This window comes from Ovis canadensis, chromosome 2, assembly GCF_042477335.2.
Source record: "Ovis canadensis isolate MfBH-ARS-UI-01 breed Bighorn chromosome 2, ARS-UI_OviCan_v2, whole genome shotgun sequence".
NCBI classification, from domain to species: Eukaryota; Metazoa; Chordata; class Mammalia; order Artiodactyla; family Bovidae; genus Ovis; species Ovis canadensis.
Genome location: NC_091246.1, coordinates 104,178,426 through 104,200,975, shown reverse-complemented (window position 1 = coordinate 104,200,975; position 22,550 = coordinate 104,178,426). Strand labels below are relative to the sequence as shown.

At 40.1% G+C, this 22,550-nt stretch overlaps 1 protein-coding gene and 1 non-coding gene across 4 annotated transcripts in view; both read left to right on the top strand.

Moving 5' to 3' along the window:
• The window catches only part of KIF13B (kinesin family member 13B), a 204,888-nt gene that overhangs the window by 29,400 nt on the left and 152,938 nt on the right, over window positions 1–22,550 (top strand). The gene's annotated exons all lie outside the window — the stretch shown is intronic.
• On the top strand, window positions 20,473–20,545 carry TRNAT-CGU (transfer RNA threonine (anticodon CGU)). The gene has a single exon. It is a non-coding gene; the product is annotated as a tRNA-Thr (tRNA).

Here is a 22,550-nt window from a genome sequence, read left to right as displayed (position 1 = left end):
AAGTTGTTTGTACAGTACTGTATCCATAAATGCCTTTTTCTAGTCAAAAGTCAGAGAGATATGTGACTCAGAAAAGATTGACTACTCATAAAGCATAATGCCTGAGTTTTAAAGGCAAAAAAAAATTGTATTAAGAGGAGCCAAAAATAATATCACAGGTTTAGCGTGGAGAGGAAAGCTAATTGTTCCTATTTTATCAAATACCCTGTTCCTCCTTTTTTCCTCTTAAAAAACCAAAATTAAAAAAAAGGCTTCCTCTCCATCTATTGTTTGCAGTGAATTCTAAGCAAAAGTGGCAGGGGAATTGTTTTAGTGGACTTCCAACTCTGAGAGACTGAATCAGTGAGCTCTGCCTGTTCAGAGGTGCTGTTTTAAACAACAGAACTGAAAGGGAATAACCAGTTTAAATTGTACCGAGAATCCCTTGGTCAGTTAATCCGTTTTCTTCTTTAGCCCTCTGTTTTCTTTATCTTGTGTGTGTGTGTGTGTGTATTTGTATGTAGATTTTCTTTTATAATTCTTTATTATCCTGCCCCACCAAGTGTAAGATTTTATTATTATCATTATTGGTTGGGTGGCCTGACCACGGCCGGAACTCGTGCTGACGGCAGTGAAAGCGCAGAGCCCCAGCCACTAGGCAACCAGGGAATTCCGCAAAGTGTAAGGTTTTTAAGACCAGAATTCCCTGAAGTAGAAAACATTTGGAGAGGGAGACCTCAAGATCATCATGAACCTGAGCGCTGATTCCTGTGGTGGTTTGTGAAACGACCTGTTCTTTAGTACATGTTGGAGAGACGTTCCAACATGGATGGAGTTAGCTGTAGATGACATATAGATAAGCAGATTTTTTTGTCTTCTTGTATAACTATGGGGCTTTCCTGTTTGGCTGTGCTTAACCTAATAATAAATTGTTAATGTGAAGGTTAGAATGGCCAGTCCAGTGAAAAGTATGTCTGAGGTGTTGCTCTTAACCAGCTCTTGTCAGAAAGGTCATTAAAACATTTTCATTCCTTCTGATTGTTTACCAGACACCAGATCTTAAGTTATGATTATTAGATAATTAAGGAATACCTAATATAAGCAAAATATGTCCAGTCCTTCTTTGGAGGTTCAGAGTACTCTGTTCCTGGTAGATGAAAGAACATATGCAGAAAAAATATGTATCAGATAGATGCAGAATTATGTGGAGTTGACCTGTACATTTCTCTGACAAATGTATTGTGTAATACTACTGAAGGGAGGGCCTAATGCCAGTAATTACTTTGAAATATATGAAGTCATTTTCAGACTAATTTCTTGTTAGTAGAAGTCATCGTTAGGTCAGATTAGATAATGAGTTTTAAAATTTCTCTGCCTCTGTATGGATGCTAATTTAAGTAAAGATTTTAATTGAAGAAAGTCATGCAAAATGTAATTATGGTATATACAATAGACCTGCTTGTTCTCTCTGCTGTGAAATGACTTGAGTGAGGCTAATAATCCTGCCCAAATAGAATTTATTCCTCTGGAGAATAGTATGTGGTATGTTTTAATTTCATAAAGAGGCTCTTCCTGGGGGAGTCTGTCCACCCTGATTATGTCAGTAAAGTGGGGAGAACAGTGTTCTACATACTCAGAAATTTCAGAGGATTCTTCCCCCTCTTTAAAAAAAAGAATACTGCAGACATTGAGTGTACTACTTTGGAATATAGTTGTGAAAATGAATCAGGAACACTCTAAAAAGCTAAAAAGGTAATAAAGTATGTGTGGTTCAATTCATGTCGCTGCATAGTTAATAGAAGCAGACAATCAAATAGCAGAAAACCCAGATTTTTTCACAATTTTACCAGCAAAAGCTTGGGTTGCTAAAATGAACTATTTGATAGCTGATTAGTAAACTTAACAAGAATTAGACTGTTCTGGTAGAATTTATGAAAACTTAGCCTTGTCATTGGTTATATGAGTATCTTGTTCCAAAAATAAGGAATACGTTTTTTTTGTTAATTCAAGAAAAGAGAGTCATTATACCTGTGGTTGAAATACTGCTTAGCTACTAATATTGGATATAATGACGATGCAGAGTTTTGTGTGTGTGGCTACTAAGTAGATTGAAGTGAAGTGAAGTTGCTCAGTCGTGTCCGACTCTTTGCGACCCCATGGACTGTAGCCTACCAGGCTCCTCTGTCCATGGGGTTTTCCAGGCAATAGTCCTGGATTGGATTGCCATTTCCTTCTCCACTAATTAGATTAAGTTATAGCTAATAGGAATTAAATGTGTTGAATTTCCCCAGAATTCTGGATTTAGCATAAAATTATCTGATCCCATATGATATAATAGATAAGATATCTAATTACAAATAAGACTTAGGTAAAACTACCAAGTCTCACTATTGATGTTTTTAAAATTTGTCTTTATTTGGCGATACTTTTTTTTTTAAGGATTCTCTTTCTAAGTCATCAGTGTAGGAGTTGTTGCTAATAAAACACATATTGTGTAAGAATCTAGATTTACATTCTAAAGATGGAGGTAGCAGTAATCTCTGAGGAAATGTGACATGAGAAACCATTCTATCTAAAAGGTTGCTGTATCATAATATCACAATATCTTAGGAATCTTTCTAATCCATTTAGCAGCTGAACATCAACTCTTTGCCAAGTATCAAGCTAAAAATTTAGGAAAATCTTTATTTAGTCTTAGTTCCTTTAAATTGTGGTTAAATTATTTTTAGCACGTAATTTGTCTGTAAACCTACTAGTAAAACAAAAAACAAAGCAAAACAGAAAAGCGGAAAGAGAAGGTGAATTATTGTGGACTTTGTAAGCCTAGAGTTTTGTGGGCTCAGATTTGAAATGATTCCATTGTTTAATTCTGATCATTGTGCATGTTCTTATGAGAGTGATATTTAGCTAAAAGGAAAAGTGGTTTCTTTTGCAAATTAATAGTGTAGTGTTCTGGAGTCCTTTATCCTACTTCCTTAGTATTTGTTAAAGAAGAAATCTTGTGTAATGGTGAGTTTTACTTTTTATTAAATCTAATTTTGTGTATGTATAATTTTAAAAATCCTATAGAATGGGTAATAATTAAGAGTGACAATAATCTTTGTGTATTGACCCACAGATGAGAAAAATCAGTAATGTTTTTGTTCCACTTTTAGGAAAACTGAAGTAGAATTTACATAAGTAGGTTAAAGTGGTATTCGCCATTAATTTTTAAAAATGTTTTGTTACAGAGAATTTAAAAGATAGGCCCCAGTAGCCATAATAGTATACGGAAGCTCCACGAGCCTGTTCCTCAGCCTCCAGAGCCATCAGCCCATGGCTAATCCTGCCCTGTCCACTCAACTCTTCCCTTTTCCCCATATTATTTTGAAGTAAATCCCATTTACCCACAAATATTTTAATATATCTTTACTATTTTTTAACATAGCAAAATGCCATTATTACACCTTAAAAATTAACAGTAGTCATGTAGTAGCATCAAAGTTTCAGTCAGTGTTCACATGTCCAGTTGTTTCATAAAGTTTTTTCCTCAGAGTTTGATTTGAAGGGCATCCAAATATGGTCTACTTGTTGAGATTGGGTTATGTCTTTTAATATATTGGTTCCTTGATTGTTGAAGAAGTGGGATCATTCCTTCTGTTGATGGGTTAATAAGTGTACTTATTTAGTCAGATGGCAAATATGGATTTTTCTTGCAGATATTTTTCTTTTTTAAATTATTTTTTTAATTGAAGGATAATTGCTTTACCGAATCTTGTTGTTTTCTGTCAAACCTCCACATGATCAGCCATAGGTATACATACATCCTCTCCGTTTTGAAACTGTCTCCCATCTCCCTCTCCATTGCACCCCTCTAGGTGGATACAGAGCCCCTGTTTGAGTGTCCTGATTCATACAGCAAATTCCCGTTGGCTATCTATTTTATATATGGTAATGTAAGTTTCCATGTTACTCTTTGCATGCCTCTCACCCTCTCCTCCCCTGTCTCCATGTCCATAAGTCTACTCTCTATGCCTGTTTCTCTATTGCTGCCTTGTAAGTAAATTCTTCAGTACCATTTTTCCAGATTCTGTATATATGCATTCATATGCATTCCATATATATGCATATGCCTGTCAAGAGGCAGGTCAGGTGGTCTGGTGTTCCTATGTCTTTCAGTTTCTTGTGATCCACACAGTCAAAGGCTTTGGCACAGTCAAGAAAGCAGAAATAGATGTTTTTGTGGGACTCTCTTGCTTTTTCCATGAACCAGTAGATGTTGGCAATTTGCTCTCTGGTTCCTCTGCCTTTTCTAAATCCAGCTTGAACATCTGGAAGTTCACGGTTCACGTATTGCTGAAGCCTGGCTTGGAGAATTTTGAGCATTACTTTACTAGCATGTGAGATGAGTGCAATTGTGTGGTAGTTTGAGCATTCTTTGGCATTGCCTTTCTTTGGGATTGGAATGAAAACTGACCTCTTCCAGTCCTGTGGCCACTGCTGAGTTTTCCAAATTTGCTGGCATATTGAGTGCAGCACTTTCACAGCATCATCTTCCAGGATTTGAAATAGCTCAACTGGAATTCCATCACCTCCACTAGCTTTGTTCGTAGTGATACTTTCTAAGGCTCACTTGACTTCACATTCCAGGATGTCTGGCTCTAGATGAGTGATCACACCATCATGATTATCTGGGTCGTGAAGTTCTTTTTTGTACAGCTCTTCTATGTATTCTTGCCACCTCGTCTTAATATCTTCTGCTTCTGTTAGGTCCATACCATTTATGTCCTTTATGGAGCCCATCTTGCATGAAATGTTCCCTTGGTATCTCTAGTTTTCTTGAAGAGATCTCTAGAATACAATATTTATCTTTCTCTTTCTGACTTACTTCACTCTGTATAATAGGTTCTAGGTTCATCCATCTCATTAGAACTGACTCAGAGGTGCTTTGCTTTTGATGGCTGAGTAATACTCCATTGTGTGTATGCACCACAACTTCTTTATCCATTCATCTGTCAGTGGGCATCTAGGTGGCTTCCATGTCCTAGCTATTGTAAATAGTGCTGCAGCGAACAGTGGGATACATGTGTCTTTCTCAGTTTTGGTTTCCTCAGGGTATATGCCTAGGAGTCGGATTCCTGGGTAATATGGTGGTTTCATTCCTAGGTTTTTTAAGGATTCTCCATACCATCTGCCATACTGGCTGTATCCGTTTACATTCCCACCAACAGCTCTTGCAGATATTTTTACCCTGACATGCCTCTCTGTTCTGTCTGAGGTTACCCTAGTTGGGACCATAATTGCCTTCTAGCTGGTTTCTGGAACCTTCCTTCAAGCTTGCTCATGCATCCTATAATCTGTCTTTTGAATTTGGAGCCTTTATTATTTCCACTGATTAAGAAATGTCAGTGTCTGGGAGACGTCTTTTATATGTTCATCTCTCCTTTTTTTTTAATATTTATTTTTTATTTGGCTGTGCTGGATCTTAGTTGCAGTACGTGGGATCTAGTTCCCAGACCAGGGATTGAACCCAGGCCCCCTGCATTGGGAGCGTTGGAGTCTAACCCACTGGACCACCAGGCAAGTCCCTCTCCTTGTTTTCTAACTCTTGCACTGTCTCGCTGTTTTGCTTGTATTTTGGGTCCCCCTCCCCTCTGAGGCTGTGACCTGGGGTCATTTAAACTCTGCGCCTCGTGCAGTGCTCTGCAGGCAGGAGTGCTCTGTGAACGTCTCTTGACTGGTGGCGGTCCTGCGGTGCTTGTTCTCTGAAGCTCCCTATCCTCTCGTTAGCCCCAGTTAGCTGGAAAGGTGGTTTGCGAGTCTGGGAGTTAGATGTTATGGAGAGTATTTCTCAGGACAATGGTAGGACCCGATGAGCCATCTGAAACCCACCCCACCACGCAGGGTGCTCCTTTCTGGAAAGAGATTCCTGTCCAGTAGGTCCGATTGCCTGTTAACTCTCATGGCACTGTATTGCTTTTTTTGCTTTTCATGTTTTGGTAACAACCTTCTGTTCCAGTGCTGTTTCATTGATTATATCTTAAGTGTGCTGCTTCCTGGGGATCTTAGGACCATCTGTGGGATAAATTTCCTTGGGAGGAATTTTCAAAGATTCAGATCAGTTCAGTTCAGTCGCTCAGTCGTGTCCGACTCTTTGCGACCCCATGAATCGCAGCACGCCAGGCCTCCCTGTCCATCACCAGCTCCAGGAGTTCACTCAGACTCACGGCCATCGAGTCCGTGATGCCATCCAGCCATCTCATCCTCTGTCGTCCCCTTCTCCTCCTGCCCCCAATCCCTCCCAACATCAGAGTCTTTTCCAGTGAGTCAACTCTTCGCATGAGGTGGCCAAAGTACTGGAGTTTCAGCTTCAGCATCATTCCCTCCAAAGAAATCCCAGGGCTGATCTCCTTCAGAATGGACTGGTTGGATCTCCTTGCAGTCCAAGGGACTCTCAAGAGTCTTCTCCAACACCACAGTTCAAAAGCATCCATTCTTCTGCGCTCAGCCTTCTTCACAGTCCACCTCTCACATCCACATGTGACCACAGGATTAAACAGTTCTGTTTGTGACATACAGGTGTTGCAGACTGGGGGTGTTGTAGGCTCCGTTTACATATAGATGTTTATTTGGCCTGCAGTTTCAATACCTAAAAATCAAAGAGTTTCACATAAAAATTCACATTTGTAGTTTTTCCTCAACAACTTGAAAATCTGGCATCACTGAGCTCTGTCTCCCTGATAAGGTCATGAGCTGTTTAGGTCCGCAGCTGGTGGGTGCAGATAAATAACAGTTATGTTACTTGCCTGGTCCCTGTAGACCTTTCCATGTAATCCTTGGTGTAGATCCTTACCAGCTTCTGTCACCAAACATGTCCTTTCCTGACCTGGGCCCCAGGGTAGGGGCCTTTTTGAAACTCTTAACCTCTGTACTGGTACTGAAAATGTTATGTTCTCAATTTTTCTTTAGTTTATTGTTTGCGTGCGTGCTCAGTCATGTCTGACTCTTTGTGACCCCAGGGGCTGTAGCCCACTAGGCTCAATTAAAATAATGCTGTTTTCAAAAACAAAAATACATAAATATAAACATATATTTACTGAAGAGGAGCATCATTTTATATTTTTGCAAATCAATGAGTTACATTGAACACTTGATAATTTATAAAGTCCTATCAACAGTTAGAGAATTCGCATGGTTGGTTTATTTTTTAGTCATGCGAACTCAATAATTGTTGATATGACTTTATAAATTATCATAGCATAACACATTGATTTGCAAAATGTAAAATGATACTCCTCTTCAGTAAATATCTTTATTTATTTTTGCTTTTAAGAATAGTATTTTTCTTAAATATGTTATTTATGTAATAAATCTTGCCATTTTAAATGAATTGATAACATACTTAAGAGTTTTTCAGCTTTGATTTCTAATTAAAATTTTTTTCTCTAGGCTATAACCCATGTAAAAAGAAGCATTTTAGGGTCCTCAGTTGTTGAAGAGTGTAAAAGAGTCCTGATACCAAAAAGTTTGAGAATTGTCTGATCCTAAAAGACAATGTGTTACCCCAGGTCAATCAGAATTGTTTAAGGCACTCACCAAAATTTTAGAACATAATTATATTTTCCGTCAAAAGCAATAGCATATGAATCAACACTAGGTCCCTGCAAACGTCTTTTGAACCCATGATATTTCTGAAGTGTATAATGCTGTTTAGCTAAGACATTTAGGCAAATGATTCTGTGAATTTGGACTTCTAACTTAGAATGCCAAGAAATTTAACCCTGTATCTTTTGGGGTCGGAGGCCGGGGATTTCCTGGTTCTATTAATTAAGCCTTTCTGGTTGTTCTCTTACTCATGGCAGAGAGAGTTTGTTGTATAAACAGTGGGAAGAGCATTTGAAGATCTGAGATGGAATTTTGTTGTGACTGGTGATTTTAGTGGGGAGACTTTCAAACAAGACTCAGATGCTAGAGGGCTAAAAGCATGAGCAGTCGTTGAGAAGAAAACTGGGGTTACTTGGAGGTTAGAGGGACATGAAGTAGTCTCACCTGCTTCCCTTTGTGGGGGAACAACCTGGAAAAGCAGGTTCCTGCAGACACCCCCTCTCCCAGTTGCATCTTTTCATCCATCCACCTTTTACTGGTCCCCTGAAACGAGGGGATCCTTTTCCTTTCTCTCTGCACTTTGGCTTGCTCTGTCTTGTCATAGAGTCCTCACCTTCCATCACTGGAGTAATTGAACAGTTAAAGCAAGATATGGGTAGAGAAGAGGAACTGTTTTGCTGTGGTGACATGGAAAGAGGCGGATGGATAGGCAGGATGGAGAGAAATTCCCAGCAGCCATAGCGAGGGCAGGGGATTCCTGGACCAGATCGGTTGGGCAGCTGTTTAAGTAACAGTGTGTGTAGCTAGGACACATGGATCTCTCTTGTTCTCTAGTTGCAAATACCTATCTTGTCTCTCCAACTATTTTTTAAATCACTTTGGTTTAGAAGTTGAATCCTATCTAATTACCCTTCTGATTTAAAGGATTTGTAGGATAGAGTGTCTGTGTGTAGGATCTAGCAGAGGATTAGGCTCCAAGGTGCTCCAGCAATATTTTTAGACTGGAAAACACAATGTATATCACCAGGTATGTTGTCCTGTTGCCCTACGAGGAGAGAGGAGAGCCCTTAGCATGCGTCTCATGAAGTGCTGTAGCACTGGAGCAGACTCTCAAAGTCCTGCTAGAGTTTATGCAGAGAAGATGAGATTAGATGCGATTCTGACTGTAGTTAAACCGGTTTACCTTACTGTTGGAGGGGCTTTGGCCTCAGTCTTCACTGCCTGAGGGGAGCTGGTTCTGATGGTTGTCTTGGTCTCTGCTCTGCCTTTCCAGAAGGAGCTCCTAGGACTTCCCCGGTGGTCCAGTGGTTAGGACTTTGTCTTCCAGTGCAGAGGTTGTGGGTTTGATTCCCGGTCAGGGAGCTAAGATCCCACATGGCTCTCGGCTGAACAAAAAGACTTTAAGAATGATTTGCATCAATAACATCTTAAAAAAAAAAAAAGAAGAAGGAACTCCTCTGGGTGTTAGACTGCCAGGGTAGGTCTGTTCTCCGTAAGGTGGGTTGTGTGACACTCCTGTGTCTACCAGGATATTTAAAGGAAACAGAAAAGGCAGGAAAAGAATATGTATTTTTTTAAAAAAGTATATATTTCTGTACATGGATAACCAAATGACTTTCCTGTACATCTGAAACTAACACAACATTGTAAATCAACTGTATTTCAAAAAATTTTAAAATTGATCTGAAAAAAGCAAGAAATCTTCAACAAAGCAAATATCTGGTTACTGTCAACAAGGTGGGCTTGCTTGATTATAAATTTATATGTCAAAAACTTTAATAAAGTTTAAAAATATTCCTAAGTAAAAAGATAATTGTCAAGATTTCACACATCAGCAGAAAGTAGTCACTGTGAGGGAAAAAAGGAATGCAAGACTAATTTTATTTTTATTTTTACTCAAAAGTACAGTAATTCAAATTTCAGGATACCTGTCAGTTTTTATGTAGCTGGCAGGTCTTTGGAAGTTGACTTTGTAATGCATAAGCAGTTTTTACTGGAGGTCCTTGTTTTGCAAACTGGGATTTTTATAGCAGTTTTATGCAATAGTTCACATATATCTAAGTCTGCATTAAAGCAGATCTTTTTCTCTTTATTTTTTAGATGAAATGAACACTTAAATAATTATTGTTATGTAAAAATTTATTTTTTTATTGAAGAGTAGTTGAATTACTATATGTTAATTACTGCCATACAGCAAAATGACTCAGTTATATATGTGTGTGTGTGTACACACATTCTTTTTCATATTCTTTTCCATTATGGCTTATGACAGGAGATATATATATATAGACACACACTGTGCTATACAGTAGAACCTTGTTTATCCATTTGAACATTTTAAAAAATAAATTTTACCCTATGAAATGAAAACCACCGTGAGAATCGGTACATAGTAGCTCATAATTGCAGTTTATTGTTTTGTCAGACTTAATATATTCCTCTATGTAGAAAACTGGGCGACTTGATGTTTTGGTCACGTGTCACAGACTTCCTTGCTCAACTTTATTCTCATCAGATGTTACCACAACAGAAACCCCATATGTAAGCAAGATCTTGGTTCAGTTTTTACTTCCATTTAGTCACTAGTCTAGTCAGCCTCCCTTGCAACCTGCTGTGTTCTTCAGGGGCTTGGAAACTGCCATGTAATGGGAGGTACATTTGGTACAGTATCGCATGAGTCATTCTAATTAAGTTATGTAAGTGGTACAGGAAAACCCTATTGTATGAATGTCCTTTCTCTGAAAGTTAGATTTAATAGGACTGGGCACACGTGCTCGTGTTTTTATCTGCTCATATCAGGAAGGATGCTTAAAAGTAGGGTGTTGGGACAGAGACTGGTTGGGTCAGATCTTGGCACTGAACTTGGACTTTGTGCCTTGCCATTTCCATAGGCTTTCCTTAAGTTCTCTGACATTGGTTTCATCTTTACCCTCTGTATCAGACACCTCTTCTATGCCGCTTCGGAACCTCTTGGCCTCACTCTCCCCAGAGCCTCTAATCACTCTACACCCCTGGCTGCTGCCAGCTCAAGCTGGACCCAGACCAGCTTGGCAAGGACACAACCTGACGCCTCCTGCCTCAGTCCCCTGGCCCCTCTTCCCTGGGGCCGCAATCCATGACAAGCCTGAGGCTTTGGTCTCTGAGGAATCCGCGCTAAGAACATCCTTTTTATGTGTCCTTGGTCTGTATACTAAACGAGTTCTCTGTATTACATTACGGTTGGTCTATTGTATTTTAAGCTGACTCTGAATTTAAAAATTAGGAACAGGTTAGGTCTGTTCTTCACAGTGGGGATTAATTTTTAAATCTGTCCGCCTCAGAAGCATCAAATAGGATCTAGGACTGCGGTGCTCTCAGTGGGATTAGCTGTCGTCACTGCTTGTAAGGGTAAGAGAAGGCAAGAGTTGGCTGAAGGGCATTAGAGGAGAACGACTCAGGCTAAGGTTTGCATTCTGGATTTCCCATTACCAGTGGTGTGCCTTCGGGAGTTTTCATGACTTCCCTGAGCTTCAGTTTCCTTCTCTGTAAAATCGAGGTGAGGACACCATTATATGGATCTTGTCAGATCGATGTTGGCGTAAATGAGTTATTTATGTTGAATGCCTGTTACATGGTTAGGTACTTAGTAGGTGGTAAGTGCTATTATTCCTTGATTTGTTTGTTCTGATCATTTTTCATTATAAAAATTTTATTCATTGAAATCCATCATATTTAAGTAATTTTTTCACAGGCAACATTGGTCCATACTTATTGGCCAGGTTAGACTAATAACCATGCCCTCCTCCAGGGGATCTTCCAACCCAGTGGTCGAACCCAGGTCTCCCACATTGCAGGCGGATTCTTTATCATCTGAGCCACCAGGGAAGCCCAGGCTAACAACAGCAATAACAAATCATGCCCTTTTGCTTCTTAACTGGCAGTGATAATTGGCCGTTATCTTAGGTGACTTAAGCTATAACTGTAAGTGTGGTTTATTAACCCTCCAGATAGCAAGTACAAGATGTTTATTTCAGGCATTGTGGGTTTCCTCTAAAGAGCATCAATTTGCATAATATTGCTCAGAGTTGGTTTCCTTGTTCTGAGCAAAGAGCTATTATTATCATAGTCAAAGCAACTTGGTGGTCAAGGTCTTTGAACACTTAGAAGGTGTAAATAATGCAGAGACAGCTAGGATAGTGTTCTTGGAAGTACAAGAAGTGAACAGAGAGTTTAGTTCTGGGATCTTCTCATTGATGATAAATAGCATTTGTAGGCATTATTATTTCTTACAGTGTGTTGGATCCTTTGCCAGTGGTTTTACCTACAAGTTCAGTAAAAGCACTTAAAACAGAAAATATAGGCACCATGATTATCTCAGATTTTTCAGAAGAGGAATGAGGCAGGAAGTTGTTATATCACATAGTAAGCGGCAGAACTAGGACTTGAACTCAGGTCTGCATGAGCTCATCTCTCCAAAGCCACCTATACTCACTGCTTCTTACTGCTTTGTGGGATTTCACAGAAGAGTCTCTTCTTGATCTTCAGATGTTTGAAAAATGTAATTGCTTTTAGAAAAGTAAAAAAAAAAAAGAAAAATATAGTTGGTAAATTCAGATTAGAGCAGAACTGTGGGCATTCAACAATTATTGATTGGTATCTAATATATGGTGCCCTGGCAAGTGCCTGAGAAGAGAAAGATAACTATGACCTGCTCCTTTTTTTTTTTTAAAGTATTTTGTTATGTTGTTCAGTCACCAGGTTCTGTCTGACTCTTTGTGACCCCTTGGACTGCAGCATGCCAGGCTTCCTTGTCCTTCACTATCTTCCAGAGTTTGCTCAAACTCATTGTCCATTGAGTTGGTGATGCCATTCAATCATCTCATCTTCTACTGCCCACTTCTCCTCTTGCCTTCAATCTTTTCCAGCATCAGGGTCTTTTCCGGTGAGTGAGCTCTTTGCATCAGGTGGCCAGAGTATTGGAACTTCAGCATCAGTCCTTCCAGTGAATATTCAGTGTTGATTTCCTTTAGGATTGACTGGTTTGATCTCTTAGCAGTCCAAGGGACTCTCAAGAGTTCTCTAGCACCACAGTTCGAAAGCATCAATTTTTTTGATGCTGAGCCTTCTTTATGGTCCCTCTCTCACATCCATACTTGACTACTGGAAAAACCATAGCTTTGACTAGATGGACCTTGGTTGGCAAGTGATGTCTCTGCCTTTCAGCATGCTGTCTGGGTTCGTCATAACTTTTCTATAAGTGTGTATACTTGGCTAAGCTGACTCTTTGTTGTGTCATGTGGGATCTGGTTCCCTGACCAGGGATTGAACCCAGGCCCCCTGCAGAAGCTGGGAGTCTTAGCCACTGGACCACCAGGGAAGTCCAGACTTGCTTTTTTTTTCTTATTCTTTTAAAGGAATTACATTCTGGAGTTCGGGAAACACATACACAGCTAAGGATGTTACATTGGTTAATGCATTCAACAACTATTTGCTGAATGCCCTGTAAGTGTGTCAGTATAGTACTGACCCTTAGAAAACGATGACGCATAAAAGGAAATTTGGTCCCAGGCTTCATGGAGCGTCTTAGTCTATCACGGGTATTACAAACTGGTCTAAGACATTTGGGTCATTTATAATCAGACATTAGCAACCTCCAGTGATGAGAGCTGGGGCTTTCCCAGGTGGCACAGTGGAAAAGAATCCACCTCCCAATGCAGGAGATGTGGGGTTTGATTCATGGATCAGGAAGATCCCCCGGAGGAGGGCAAGGCAGCCAACTCTAGTATTCTCGCCTGGGAGATCCCAGGGACAGAAGAGCCTGATGGGCTAGTCTATGGGGTCGCACAGAGGCGAGCACAACTAAGGGACTGAGTGTGTGCGCACAGACACACACACAGTATGTCAGCCACGAAGTTCTGATGAACACACACACACACTCGGTATGTCAGCCATGATGATCTGACGAATGCTCTCTCTCTCACACACAGTGTGTCAGCCACGAAGTTCTATGAACACATGCGTGCACACACACCCAGTGTGTCAGCCATGATCATCTGACAGATTCCCTCTCAAAGGTAGTAGCAGGTGCAGCCTCAGTCATACAGCCTGTTCTGTGAGCTCTGTGAAGTCACAGCTCTCAGACAGATGCCTTGCCCAAGAGCTTCCCATGAGACCAGTGGAGCAGGATTCAGGACCTTCTGTTAGAATTACGTGGCAGAGTCTGAATTCAGGTCTGCCTAGAGTCCTAAGCAGAGAACCCCAGACCAGTGGCACAAGATGCCAGGGTTGCTAGGGTCTTAAATTTTGTCTCTCAAGAATGGAGGTACCTGTGTGAGATTTCTAGTCAGCGTGCAGAGTTTTAACATGGCATATTTTACTAGTTAAAAATTATTTCTGACGTTCTGTGTGCTGATTAATGAACCCTGGAGTGTTGTTCAGAAGAAAAGATAGCCGGACCTGTTTTTGCATGAACCCATTTGGCTATCTGCTGAAGTCTGTAGACCTTTCTCAGCATAATCTTTCAAAAGCATAAAATGCAAAGGATTACAAAAGAAGCCAAATATAATGAAATGCAGTTTCCAGAGTATTTTTAAAGATGTGTAGTGCAGTAATCTGTGCTTCTTTGTTACTGTATTGACTATGAAGATCTAGTGTTGGGAGTAATTCATTTCAAAGTTGTGATGAATATAAATACAACAGTTGTAATGATAAAATAGCTGTAATGTTTGTTGGTGACAAAATCACTGCCAATTCTGTAATTTATTGCCTGTATTAATAGTTGAGGGTAATGGTTAAATTGCTGTTAGATAGTAAAACATGAAAGTGTAACTTTTTCCCCCAACCATTTTTGCAGATGCCCATTCATTCTATCAGGGTTAAGAAGCCCTACTCTAGAGAGTGCATTTTTAAAATAATTGTTTATTTTTAATTGATGGTTATAGTATTGGTTTGATTTCTGTCATACATCAGCATGAATTAACCATAGGTGTACATATGTCCCCTCCCTCTGGAGTATGCATTTTTGATTAGAATCTTCTGTCACCTGATGAAGCCTGGAGTGTATATTTGTGATTAGGATACCAAATGTCAAGAAATTACCCCTACATGTGGATTAAAACTTAACACTTGCCTTTATTGGTATTTGTTCTTTTAAAAAATCATTAGTAGGGATAATGAGACTGTACAAATAACAAATTCAGTGTGTGAAAGTTCCCTAGGAGAGAGCTATGAAGTGCTGTGGGACTTTTCAGAAGTATCTTCAAATAAAGGCAGGAGAATCTTAATAAAGGCAACATGATAAGATGATCTAGATGGACATGAATGCAGTGTCAGGAAGAAGCTGGGAGGAGGAGTGAAAGTTGCAAGTACTGCAATTTATGAAGGTAGAAAAAGACATCGCAGAAAAACATGACTAGGACTTTCTTCTGTCTGGCTCAAAAATAAAGATATTTCAGATACAAAGAATAGCATGATGGTTGGCATGGATGGTGGGAGAGCCTGGAAGGTTCTTCCACACATGAGTGACATAATTGTCCAGTCATGGTTTTAAGCACTTTATACATGTTATGTAATCCTCACAGCAGTCTTATTATTATTTGCATTTTTTTCCGGATGGAGAAACAGGCATGGAGAGATTAAGAATCTCGCTCAGAGTCAAAACTAGGCCTTGTCTGGCTCCACTGGACTCAGAATGACTCAGTATGAGATTACACTGATGACTGTGGAGGGTAGATTAGGCAGGAATGCAAGGGGAGATTGGAAAGTCAGGTCAGAGATGATTAAAATGATGTGGCAAGAGATGCTAAAGGTGGTCTGAACACTGAGTGTTGAGAACAGATTAAAAGAGTTTTCGTCTTGGAAATCTGCACATTGATGTTTTCCAGTGAGACAACACCCACAAAATAGGAAATGAAAGTCTAGTGTTTCTGAGTGGAGATTTTCCCCAGCCAGTTTAAATATGTACTTGGCTGAATGAATGCTTGAGTTACCAGTTCTCTCCCGAGTGCAGAATATCCATTACTGGCAGGATTTTACTATAATCACCAGTAGCATTTACAGTGAGCACCCCCGTAGCCACTTGCCTACCTAGGATCACCAGGGGAACAGTTTGCCAGTATTAAGCTTACAGGTGTAAAAGGTACCAAGGCCTTGTCAGAGCAGAGGAAACATTCAGAACCTGGCTTATTTGCTAACATTTCGAGAAAACTCAGAGAAGTGGGAGGAAAAGCTTTAGATCAAGGGCTGACTAACCACTCATTCAGGGTCTGGAGTAGGGTTGTTTCATCTTTGAGGTGAAATACAGCAAACACCCCCTCAGTCCTGACTTTGCTAAGCCCTGCAAAAGAGGTTTCTGGCAGCTTAGTGAGTTCTCCATTAAACAGATTCAAGAGGGCTCCAAAAATGTGAACTTCCATGGATAAATGACCAGGGTCCATAGTTCTCCACGTAATAGATCATCAGAGCTATATGAGAGTTTATAAAACATAACTAATCCACGTTCAGCATTTACAGAGAGGCGGAGTCCATTGGTTCCTGGACTCAAAGCTTTCCATTGGCCGAGTCCATATTCAGCTCCTCACTGATTGGACAGACGTTCCCTAAGAGCCTGTGGGCGGGCTTCCTTCACCTACACAATCCTTCTAGCCCTTTCTTCTTCACTTTTGCAGGCCCAGGAGATATCTGTAACTTCAACTCCCTGATATTTCTGGTCAGGAATATTGTGATTTGTTTTTATTCTGCCGCAAATCAATGAGAATTTTTGGGTTATTCAATATGAAGTGTTAACATTTTCAGCCTCATAGTCACTCAAATATGCGCTCTTATACATTCCCATTTTTTGTTTCCATATTTTTATTTTTCACTTTCTAGTTGACAGACTAATGGTGTGATTTAAGCTAAGGTTTCTTAATATAGAACTTCTGTTTAATTGTTAATTGTAGTTATCAAATTATAGGTTTCCAGGCTGGAAAATAGAAACAATTCTTTTTTATTCTTAATACTCATCCCTAGGACAAGGCATTCATTGGAAGGCAAAGTTCTTTCAAAACAGCCAAAGCAGGAAAATGGGAATATTTCCTTTTTAGGATGCAGTGGCTAAATGCACAGATAAAATTTTTATGCCATTTTCTCTCCTTGTTGAATCTTTATTGAGTAAGGTAGCTGAAATCTGCTTGTTAAACTGAAGTGTAATTGATGTCCAGTGTAGTGTTAATCTCTGCTTTGCAGCAGAGTGACTCGGTTATGCATGTGTATGCATTCTTTTAACATTTGTTCCATTATGGTTTATCCCTGTACATTGACTTATAGTTTCCTGTGCTGTACAGGAGGATCTTGTTTATCCGTTCTGTACATGATAGTTTGCACTTACTAACCCCCAAATTCCCAGTCCGTGCCTCCCCTCCTCTCCTCCCCCTGACAGTCACAAGTCTGGTTCTGTGTCGGTGAATCTGTTCCTGCTTCATAGATAGATCCATCTGTGTCATTTTAGATTCCACACACAAGTGATATCATAACGTTATGTCTTTCTCTTTCTGACTTAGTTCACTTTGTATGATAATCTCTGTGTCCATCCATGTTTCTGCACATGGCATTATTTCGTTCTTTTTTATGAGTCAGTAGTGTTCCATTGAAGGTAATAGCACCCCACTCCAGTGCTCTTGCCTGGAAAATCCCACGGGCAGAGGAGCCTGGTGGGCTGCAGTCCATGGGGTCTCGAAGAGTTGGACACGACTGAGCGACTTCACTTTCACTTTTCACTTTCATGCATGGGAGAAGGAAATGGCAACCCACTCCAGTGCTCTTGCCTGGAGAATCCCAGGGACAGCGGAGCCTGGAGGGCTGCCGTCTGTGGGGTCACACAGAGTCGTGACTTAGCAGCAGCAGCAGCAGCAGCAGTGTTCCATTGTATTTATGTATCCATTCAACTGGTGATGGACATTTAGGTTGTTTCCATGTCTTGGTTGTTTTGAATAGTGCTATGACCAGAAATCTGTGGGTCAAATCATAGCTTCATGCTGCAAACATAGGAGTGCATGTATCTTTTTGAATTATAGTTTTGTCTGGATTGATGCCCAGGAGTGGAATTTCTGGATCATATGGTAGCTATTTTTAGTTTTCTGAGGAACCTCCATGCTGTTTTCCATTGCGGCTTCCCACCAGTGGTGTGGGAAGGTTCCCTTTTCTCCACATACCCTCCAGCATTTGTTATTTGTAGACTTTTCAGCGGTGTCCATTCTGACCAGCGTGAGACGGTGGTGGCGGTTCAGTCGCCAGGTCGTGTCCAGCTCTTCACGACTGCACGGACTGCAGCACACCAGGCTCCCTTGTCCATCCCCATCTCTTGGAGTTTGCTGTTCCATGTCCTTTGCATCGGCGATGCCATCCAACTATCCTGTCCTCTGTCGCCCTCTTCTCCTCTGCCTTTAGTTTTTCCCAGCAGTCAGTTCTTCACTTAAGGTGGCCAAAGCACTGGAGCTTCCGCTTCAGTCCTTCCAGTGAAGATTCAGGGTTGATTTCCTTTAGGCGTGACTGTTTGATCTCCTTGCAGTCCAAGGAGTCTCTCAAGCACCATAGTTCAAAAGCATCGATTTTTTGGCGCTCAGCTTTCTCTATAGTCCAGCTCTCACAACCATCCCTGAGTACTGGAAAGACCATATCCTTGACTGTATATAGACCTTTGTCGGCAAAGTGATGTGTTTGCTTTTTAACACACTGTCTAGGTTTGTCATAGCTTTTCCTGCATTTCTCTAATAATTAGCAAATTGAGCATCCTCAGAGTTTAGTATGGGGGGGTTCTGTAACCCCACATGTACCAAGGGATGACTGCACTCTTCTGTTCCATTAAATATGTAGGAAAAGTCACATCTTGATTTTAAAAGGTTAATGGACTTTTTTCTCATTCTTATGTAAGTATTAAAAGAAAGCTTAATATACCAATTTAATATACATGTTAATCCACGAATACCATTTCTTCATCATACTCCTTGTTTTGTAAATAATTTCTAGTTTTAGTTACACATTAAATTTTATTATTACAGATCAATTAATGAGAAGCAATGTATTGATCCATCTTTTATCTGTTTTAAATTACTAGATGTATATAATTTAAATACTTGTTTAATTACTTTCAGTAATCTAGCTTACAAAATGTATTCTGTAATATAGGCCTCCTTGAAATGAATGCTAACACTTTTATTAGAATTTAAAAATGAAGTCAGGTTGTTTTGTATGGAAAATATGTTTGACTTACCTGATTAATCTGATAATAAAATAATCAAGATTTGATAAGAAATGTAAGATACTGGTTTAATAATTAAGTCCCATTCTAGTTATAGTGCAAACTTTTCCATAAATTGAATCAGCTAAATGTGTAGCTTCAGTGTTTTGGTGACAATATATCGAAAGCACATTGTAAGATGAAAAAATTTTGCCAAATAATATTCTTTTGTCAGAGGTATAATGAAGTTAACAAGATTTTATTTGTTTCAATCCTTTCTGAGTTTCAGAGGTTAAGTGAAGTTCTGATAAGTGAAACAATAGCAGGTGTGATTAACTTGAGAGGTTATGGTAAAGTCTTTGGCCTCTGTCCAAGAAACTGAGAAAATGAATGCTCTGTGACCTGGGATACAGTTCCTTTTGCCAGTCGGGTAGTTTCTAGTTTTTGCTTTCAGGAGACCTAATTGATTCATTAGCTTATAGATCCTGAAAAATAATGTTTGATATGAGATCATTCTGTGTTTTTTTTTTTTTTAGCTGTGTATCACAGCAGGAGTGTGAAGATTTGAGTGATGTTTCTGTAGCAAACCTCCTTCCAGTTCAGTCCTCTTCCGTATTTCAGCAGGGTTCTCCGCGCTTTGCGTCTGTGCTCAGTCTCCTCCGACTCTGACCCCATGGACTGTAGCCCACCAGGCTCCTCTGTCTGTGGGGTTTCCCAGGCAAAAATGCCGTTTCCTACTGCAGGGGATCTTCGGCCCAGCAAGCGAACCTGCGTCTCTTGTTTTCTCCTGCATTGGCAGGCAGCTGCTTTACCACTGGCGCCATCTGGGAAGCCCTTTCAGTGCTTTACTTCTGTACAAAAGAAAGGAGGAGTATCATTAATGCTCAATGCCAACTCATTTCAGTAGTAAGTTATAGTGATCCCATGGACTTGTTTCATTGTAAGATGCTTTTCCATTACAGTTTTTACTTTATTGTGTTTATCAAAATTTGTAATATATTTATTTTGCTGTAGTCAATTATGTGTTACTAATAATTGTATTGATAGCTCAATGCAGAAGAAGAGTAACCAGAGAAATTTAAAGTTTTAATTTATATAGATATTTTTGCAGAAACGCATGATAGAGGGTTAATAGAAGACTTTACATTAGGATAAAATGTTTTGTGCAAACTATCAGTAGAATGGAATTTGGAGACCAAGTGTTTCTTTTTCATTGCCTTCAAATTTTCAAGTCAGTTCAGATGTTGGGTAGATGACTTCACATCACTGGGTGACTTGATGGGAAAGAAGTAAAGGTCTGAAATTATTGGCTATTAAAGAAAAGAGTTTTTTCATTTAAAAAACAGTGGATTGCATCAATAATAAAATATCATTATTTAAATTTATATAAATTTATGGTACTTGGATTCCAGTGGATAAATTTAGGAAATTCTATTTAAAAATATAAAAATTCAGGAATTCTTTGCAACTGTTTAAACCCATTTTTGAATGACTTTATATGCCAATTTAAATGTATGAGGAGGTATTTTTGGGGGGTACATGATCAAAAAAAATCTTGAAGACTATTCCAGGTATGTGGATACCTAGTTTATTAATCTTAGGCACATATTCATTGACTCCCTGAAGAAGATTTTAGCTTAAGATGTACCAGCTTTTTACCTCCTCTCCTACTGTTTGATTTTTATATTTAATTTCTTCTACCACCGTTTCAGGCTGCCTGGCTAGCTCAATAGGTAGAGCATGGGACTCGTAATCCCAGGGTCATGGGTTCAAGCCCCACCTTGGGCGTATGCCCAAAGAATCTGCCTGCAATGCAGGAGACCTGGGTTCAGTCCTTGGGTCGGGAGGATCCCCTGAAGAAGGAAATGGCTATTTCCTTCAGTATTTCAGGAAATACTTAAGGAGTGAAGTATTTCCTTCACCCCAGTATTCTTGCCTGACAAACTGCATGGACAGAGGAGCCTGGTGGGCTACAGTCCATGGGGTTGCAAAGAGTTGGACACGACTGAGTGACTGACACTTTCACCCTTTCGTAGTCATTTCTGTGGTGCTTTTACAGAATCTGTCAACTTGTACTTCGACTGTTGTCTCTTCATTCCTTGTTTACCAAGAAGAGATCCTGCCCTTCCCCCTTTCTGTGTCCTCTTATAGCCCACTTGCTTTATCCATAAGTTGGGTTATTATATACATATATATGTGTGTATCCGTCCATCCTTCCATCCATCTACTCTTTCACTGGCTTCTCTGCCCATCCATCCGTCCGTCTATCCCTCTGTCTCAGTGCTAGACCAAATGATATGTTAGATTTCCTGTCCTTCTCTGGGATTGTTATCACAACTGGTTCATAGCCTATTTGATGGAGTTGTTCTAGCGTAAAATTAAAACAAATTTCTCTTTTTCTTAAATTCAGTCAATTGCATCAGATTGTACCACATTTTAAACCATGACTCACTTGAGGAAGCTTTTTATTTTTCCTGCGGTTTTGTTTACTTTTAAACTCTGTCTTTGGTGATTTAGTTGCTAAGTTGTGTCAGTTCTTGTGATCCCATGGCCTGTAGCCCGCTAGGCTCCTCTGTCTGTGGAGTGAGTTGCCATTTCCTTCTCCAGGGGATCTTCTGACCTAGGGATCAAACCCAGGTCTCCTGCATTGCAGGTGGATTCTTTTACCCCTGAGCCACCAGGGAAGCCCCAATTCTGTCTTCAGCATATTCTTAAATTTCTCCCCTTCAGATCCTTAGCTATCTGATTCTATTAATTTCCTCCAAAGGTCTTTGTCTCTGAGCCTTCTGTCTTAGTCACTCTCTAGATAACCTGAAATTCAGTGGGGAAGAACGAACATTTTCAGGCCCTTTTACATTTTTAGATCATGGTTTCTTAAGGAAACGGAAGTTTAGAGTCTAATGTGAAACAGTAAAGGAAGGACAAACGTTGACTGACAGTCTGCATAGGAAAAGTAGTGTCTGGAGATGTGAGGAGAGGCCTTGAAAAGTGAGAGTGGAGTCGCTCAGTCGTGTCCGACTCCTGGCGACACTGTGGACTGTAGCCCGCCGGGCTCCTCCGTCCAGGATTTTCCAGGCAAGAGTACTGGAGTGGGGTGCCAGTTCCTTCTCCAGGGGATCTTCCTGACCCAGGGATTGAACTCAGATCTCCTGCATTGCAGACAGGCTCTTTACCATCTGAGCCACCAGGGAATCCCTGGAGAGGGATTATTCATCAGGAGAGATTTTATTTTAGGTAGGATGTAGTGATGGTTAACCTAACTCCTAGTCTGTCATTTCAGTGGACATTCATTGGATGCGTACAATCTGGAAGGGCTAAATTTAAGCGTTGAGACGCAAAGATGAAGGGGCTAGGGTGGAGGCTGGGGTGGAGGCCTCCGGCTACTGGTGTACCTGTAAACAGCTCATACAGTGTAGTGCCTTTTATAAGGAAGCATATTCAAGGAATTCTGGGAACCTTGTGTTTTCATCTTTAATTTCTGTAATTCTCTTATGCCTTCCGATAAGCATGATATAACTGTGCTCATAATGTCCCAAGACACAAGGGTGTTTTAGATAGGAAATAGGTTTCTGAACATCAATGGGGACTCAGTTGTTACCCATAAGAGAGAGGGAATAGGAAGAGATGGTATTAAAAAATGCCACCAAACTTTACCATCTAGTTTTAATGAATGATAGATTCGAATAATATAGCAAAGTACGATGAACTGTCTTGGGGGAATGTGTCTTGACAGCCCTCCGCCCTGTGGGGGGAAAATCATACTATTGCAAGTGAATTTTTGATAGATGGAAGA